This window comes from Rosa chinensis, chromosome 6, assembly GCF_002994745.2.
Source record: "Rosa chinensis cultivar Old Blush chromosome 6, RchiOBHm-V2, whole genome shotgun sequence".
Classification (NCBI taxonomy): domain Eukaryota; kingdom Viridiplantae; phylum Streptophyta; class Magnoliopsida; order Rosales; family Rosaceae; genus Rosa; species Rosa chinensis.
Window position 1 is genome coordinate 49,188,747 of NC_037093.1, and position 6,474 is coordinate 49,195,220.

Genomic DNA, 6,474 nt, shown 5'->3' on the forward strand with positions numbered 1-6,474 from the left:
TGCTGGTGCATAGGCCTGATGAATATGTTTGGGGTCTAATTGGCTTTGGAAAGTTTACTATTAAATCTGCCTCAAATCTTCAGTCATCTCACTTACTTGAGCATTCTAAATCCAAACTGTTTTCTATAATTGTGGAGGCTTAAAATTCCTCCTAAGGTGAAACTTTTTGCTTGGTTACTTACTAGAAATTGTGCCCGTGCTTTGCCGCGGACCATACTCTTATCAATGAATTGAAGTTAGTTTAGCTTAAGTGATTGGTAGAGGTTGTTTAGGAGAGTAACTGCTTCTGCTTGTATAATCAACAACACTGGAATACCAATTATTACATCTTATTCAGATAATTGAAGGAAGTTTAGCTAAAGTTATTTGGTTTGATTTGTATAGTAAGAGGTTATTAAGAGAATACGTTTGTAACTATACTACCTGATCATCTTAACACTACCTGGATCTACCCTACTTATAGTCTTTCGTACTTATAAGTTCAAATCAAAGACTATAAGTAGTCTGATGATCAGGTAGTTTAGTAAGAGGTTGCAGGAGTCTCACTTGCAGTTTACGGCCATTGATCTCTCTCTGCTTGAATTAAGCCAAGTTAATCCAAATTGGACAGAGGGAAAATAATTTGATCACGTAGTGTATACATGATGTAAATTAATGTTTCGAAAAATGATCTTTGACATAACATGCTTCAAACAAAAGATTAAGCATCAGGATCAATGTTTGGATGACGTTGAAGAAGAATATGAAAAATATAAACATGAAATGAGAATTATTACCACTATCCAACTTTGAATTAGATAAAAAATATGATAAACTTTTTTCAATATACTTGACAGAACAACTGACTCAGGCAAAACCAAATGTACGCGAAATTTAAGAAGTGCAATGCCTTAGGTAGAAGGGAACTGTTATAGTAGGAGTGCAAGCTATGCTTCTACAGGTACTCCCATTGTGCTTGTGTCTGTTTTGCATAAAAACAACAGAATATGAAATTGGTGTAGGGCTAAACACAAAATATAGAATTACTGATTTAGTTCGGCATACATCTAGTTTCCAATCTGCAGAATATAGTTACCTTAGTGATATCAGGCTCTTGATGTTAGGTCGGGCCTAATAGTCTGTCAAGTTCAGTCTGGATTGTCTTTGCAGCTCTAGTTGTTCTTCCAATTAAGTAGTTCAGTTCTTCTTACAGTAGCATTATCTCTGTTGGTTTTTTCAAGTGTGAATCCTTGGAAGCCAGTGTTCTGCATAAAATCAAACATACAATAGGCCAATATATATAAGTGTTTGTCTTTTCAGGCTGAATTAATTGTCAAAAATGACTCATATACTGTATTATTTAAAATAACGGATTATGAAAATTAGAACAGTGAATCAACAATCATTTCAACATCTCATCAGATCTTGTAGTAATAACAATGAAAACAGGTCTCTTTTACTGTGATTTTCAAATGCAAATACAACATCATTGATGCAGTGTTTCAAACCAGTTCTCAATGCTTAATCCTGATAATGTTTTGCTGTATATGCATCATGGTATTGGACTTCATATTGAATCACTTTTCTGTTTTTGATTTTTATGAAAAATGAAAAGCCAAAGATTCTATTCATTAATTTTTCCAGTTCAAGCAAACATATAAACATAACGACCAAGAAAGCTTTCCAAAGTAATATGAGCAAAATTTGAAAACTAACAGCATATATGAAAAAGTCATGGAAGATTTTATGCACACTTATAAATTATAGTATGTTGTTTATTTATAGTATAACTGAAGTAAGTTTATTTAGTATAACTAAAGCAAGCAGAGGGTGGTAAATTTAGGAAAGTTGAGTGCTTCCAGATTTGAATCGAGTGCTTCTACCTTATCATTCAAGTAATTTCAGTATGTCGTATTCCTGTGAAGCTGTTATATATATACTTATTCTGGTTGTGTTGTTAAGTTGAATACAGAGTGACTACATATTGGAACTATTGGCAATTGGAATGTGAGTTAGTGACTGAGGAAAGCATGAAAAGGTAATCGGTCCTAATTCTGTTGTGATTGCTTGTCTTGCATGTTTTATAGTAGTGTGGTTTTATTTGCAAGCTTGTAGGGTCTCAAGTGTTTGCTGGATTAAGTAATAAGGTCTATTAAGAAATTAGCTCAGTTAATGCCTATCTAGAGTTGAGACCAAACAAAATAACCTTAATGATCGACCAACATGAGAGAACTGGGCTAGTTCTCATTTGTAGTGTCAAATGAAACCTTAATTGTTTAGTTACTTTCTGCAACCTATACGAGTCACATTTCTAAATAGGCCTGGAATGCAAAAGGGTAATGCTGGTGCCACTAAACTGTACTTTTATAATTGCAGCACTATATGTATACATTTTTTCCGGTAAGGCATTCACCTTGAACTAAGTTTGCGTTTTGACTTCCAAGTACTATACAGACCGAAATTTGAATACCTTAAATTTCCATTCACTTCCTTGATTATCTCAGCAGTCGACCTAACACACAAACTATTTTCAATTAAAGTTTGCCTAAGATGCATAAAACTAATTAACTTTTGATAACACTTCCAAACAGGGTCACTATAATTCCAGGTTGTTTTTCTATCTTCTTTGCAATAGTTTTGACTGCCAAGATTCAATCACAAAAGAAAAGGAACAAACTTTAATCAAATTCCCAAAAGGAAAAAAGGTTTAAGGGTTTACTTCTGTTAAGGGGATTAGAATTGGCAGTCAAGAAATTCAGAGAAGAAAACTCATTCGTGCAACAGATCGTGCCCTGAATAAGGAAATTACCAATTAACCCAAAAAAAACACATAAAACAACCATTTGAGCTTATAAACGATCAGAAGAAGCTCAAAAAAAAAAATACCCACAAAATCTGTCTTATGATGCAGGCTCCGTTCGATGTATACTATATGAACACAAAATCTAAAACAAATGAGGCAAAGCAAAAGAAACAGATGAACCCAAAGCATAGACCACTTTAAATGGCAATCGATTAGAAGAAACTATCAAAGGCAAGCCCAGGATGATGAAGTTTTACATAAAACCCTCAATCGAATAATCTCAAAAAGCTGAACCCAACAAAATTGACCGAAAAATTTATAAGTTAGCTGATATTTAATTTAAAGATTGAAACTTTGAATGTGAAACGGAAATTCCCAAATTGGGAGCAGACTGAAACCGACCAAGACATTCCTTCCTCCTCTCTAGACTTTCCCTCAGCAAATTGGCAGCGAAAAGTCCCCTCCTCTCTGTCTCTCACTCTGTCCAAGTCCACCAAAAGCTCTTGGAGATTGTAATTGGATTACAGAATTCGAATCCAGACATAGCCCTATCCCTAACCCAATCAATCAATCTCGGTCTCTCACCTAATTCTCAAACTATCTATCCAACCAAAGCTATTTCCCTCTCCATTTCAATTTTCTACCACCCAAAGTTGCATGCACTGAAATTCAAAACCCAACCAATCGCACCCAAAATGTGAAACCATTCGACCAAATAAGAAGCTTACCTGGAGCTTAATCTCTCATATATCTCTGATTGCTCAATCGGATCCTCCGATTTGATCAAATGAGCTCAACTTCACAAAATCGAAAGTTTCCCAAAATATTCAGACTGCGGTGTCTTCTGCTGCGTTAAGACGGATGTAGAAGATTATAGAAGGGTGGCGGCAGATTGTAATTAAAAGAAAACGGAAGGGCAAAACCGACACTTCATTTCAGGCCAAGATGAACAGTGTACAGTGCCAACTCGTTTAGCCAGCGCCGTCTCTTAGCTATGTCCAAGAACTTGGGTTTAATCATGAATCGATGTTCTTTTTGCTGAAGCGATGGCCCTTCGTGAAAGTCTCTCTCATCTCTCCAACATTACTTCTCAAGCTCTGCTTGCTTATAGAAGGCTGCCTTGAACCATGGTGAATTAAATTCCTCATCCAATATATTAAGAGGCTGTCTTCCCATTTTGATTCGGTTTCTTTTGCTCATGTACGTGTGGAGAGAAGCTAATTTCCTTGCTGATAACCTAGCAAACCATGGGCATTCCATTCCTTCTGTGGCTCTTTGGACTCCCGAGCTCCCATTGTTTACGAGCACTGCCTTCCAGTTTGATCAGTTAGGGGGCGGTTCCTGTCGCCGGTTTTGTTTCTAGTTCGTTGTTTTTGTTTTTTCTTTATTGAAAAACAATATATATGGATTGAAATTCACAATCTAGTACTTAGGTCTTGGGCTAGAAAAAAAAAGTCAAAAAGAATATAAGAGAAGTTGTGGAAAGAGATTAATTGCTGGGGATTTATGTTTACTTGGTGACGATAACGTGGGATTGCAACCCGTTTTTTCCTACTACATTTTTATAAAAAGGGAAAAAAATACAAACAGTACTCAACCTATGGCCGACTCCGAATTTCTGTACCCAAATTTTCAAAACTATCACTTTGGTACCTGAAGTACGGACCGCGACCCAACTTTAGTACCTGAAGCCGTTAACTCAGTAACTGCGTCTGACAGCTGGCATATATTGAAGGGTAATTTCGTCTTTTCATATTTAATTCATTATTTATATATATATATATATATATATATATATTTTACCTCTTCTTTGCTCTCTCTCTCTCTCTCTCTCTCTCTCTCTCTCTCTCTCTCTCTCTAACCATTATCAACGACCAAAAAAAAAAAAATTCTTCTAGCAGCCCCGTGCCTCCTCCTCTCCAGCTCAGCCCGCCCAACACCCCCCCCCTCCCCCCCTGTCGCGAAGCCCCACAGCAGGCCAGACCAGCACACTAGGCCGAGCGCTGCCCTGCCTCGCCTAGCCCCACCCCCCTCTGCGCGTACATCTCCCTCCGCGCTACTGCCCCAGCATCAGTAGCCCTGCGGCCCGCGCCTGCGCTTGCGATTGCCCAGCCCACCCAGCGCAGCAAGCCAACAGCCTGCCCACCAGAGCCCACCCTCAATCTACCAGCAGGCGAAGGAAGAAGAAGAGAGAAAAGAAAAAGGAAGAAGAGAGAAAGAGTGGGAAAAAAGAAAAAGAAAACAAAATTGTGACCCAGCCCAAAGAAAAGAAAAAAAGAGAGAAAGATGGGTGATGCCTGATCAGATCCAAGAAATGAAGTTAAGTTGCCCCAATTCTGGTTTCATTCTTTTGCCAATGGTCTGGAGAAGATGATGACAGAGTTAGGAGGAAGAAGAAGATGAAGAGAGCTTGAGGAAGAAGAAGAAATTTAGTGAAAGGACGAAAATACCCCTCAAAGTTTGACAGTTGACTAACTCCGTAACGGTCAACAGTGTTCTAGGTACTAAAGTTGGGTCGGGGTCCGAACTTCAGGTACCAAAGTGATAGTTTTGAAAATTTGGGTACAGAAATTCGGAGTCGGCCATAGGTTGGATACTGTTTGTATTATTTTCCCTTATAAAAATCACTTCATTGTTTTCAAACTCAGATACGGCGGCGGGCATGTGCAATGATTGGATGTAGGAGCCTAACACTTACTTTAGTTTGTTTTGCAAGTTGTTGGTGTCGAAGCTTGGGTACAGAGGATTATTTTTGGAAACCACAAATTATTTTATTTAAAGTTTATTTGCCTCCTTACTTGAGACGTTTAATTTCGTCAAATTTTGTTAAGACATGTATGGTTGATGATGTGCATGATTGCTTACCACCAAAGTGGAACATTAGGATTAGAATCTTCACTTGAATATAGGTCATAAGGAGCTAAACTGAAAAGACTCACATTAAATTTGTTTAATGAACCTAATGTAAACTTGAGCTAAAAATATTAATGATGTAAGTCTTAAGTTCAATACTACACCATCTTCCCTTCTCGTCCTTGCCTAGTTCGTAGCATTGTGGTTATGAGCCAAGCCCACTATGTAAGCTAAAAAATTGTGGGCTCATTTTTTGGATTTCAACATTAAGGCTTTACATCTCTTTTGGATTTCAACGTTAAGGCTTTACATCTCTAAGGGATTCTAGGCCAAAATCACTTACTCCCCAAGTGTTGTGGGTGTAGGGTTCCTTGGGGTGGCGGAACTGTGGTAGTCCGGCCTTCGGGGTGCCACAATCTCAACTAGATTAGTAGGCGTTAGTTCAATAAAGGTGTGATGCCCCGGAAATTCGTATTTATTTTCCGAGGATTTTCCGGAATTTAAATTGTGGGTATCGGACGGTTTAGTGGCTCGTGGACGGAGCGGAAGTGTTTCAGACGAATTTTTATTCGTAAAGTGTGACTTTAGGGGGGTTCAAGGTTGACTTTTGATACGTTGGGATTATCCAAAAACTTCCTTCACGAAAGTTGTAGAGCGCGTCGATACGAGTTCGGGGACATGTGGAACGCGGAAATCGGAGTTCGTATGAGAAAGTTATGAGTGTTTGAAAATTTTGGAAAGTTACTATATATAGGGGTTTCCCTTTTAGGAAAGTTACTATTCTCGTTTGGTAAGTTTCCATTTTCGGAAACTCTCATTTCTCTCCGTTCTCTCTCCTG

The 6,474-nt window shown here is 38.1% G+C and overlaps 1 long non-coding RNA gene across 1 annotated transcript; it reads right to left on the reverse strand.

Moving 5' to 3' along the window:
• Nucleotides 1-634: 634 nt before the first annotated feature.
• LOC112173622 lies at nucleotides 635-4,116 on the reverse strand. The gene is made up of 3 exons (XR_002925621.2): nucleotides 3,511-4,116; nucleotides 1,076-1,244; nucleotides 635-961 (listed from the first exon to the last, which is right to left on the reverse strand). It is a non-coding gene; the product is annotated as an uncharacterized LOC112173622 (long non-coding RNA).
• Between the last annotated feature and the right edge of the window lie 2,358 nt (nucleotides 4,117-6,474).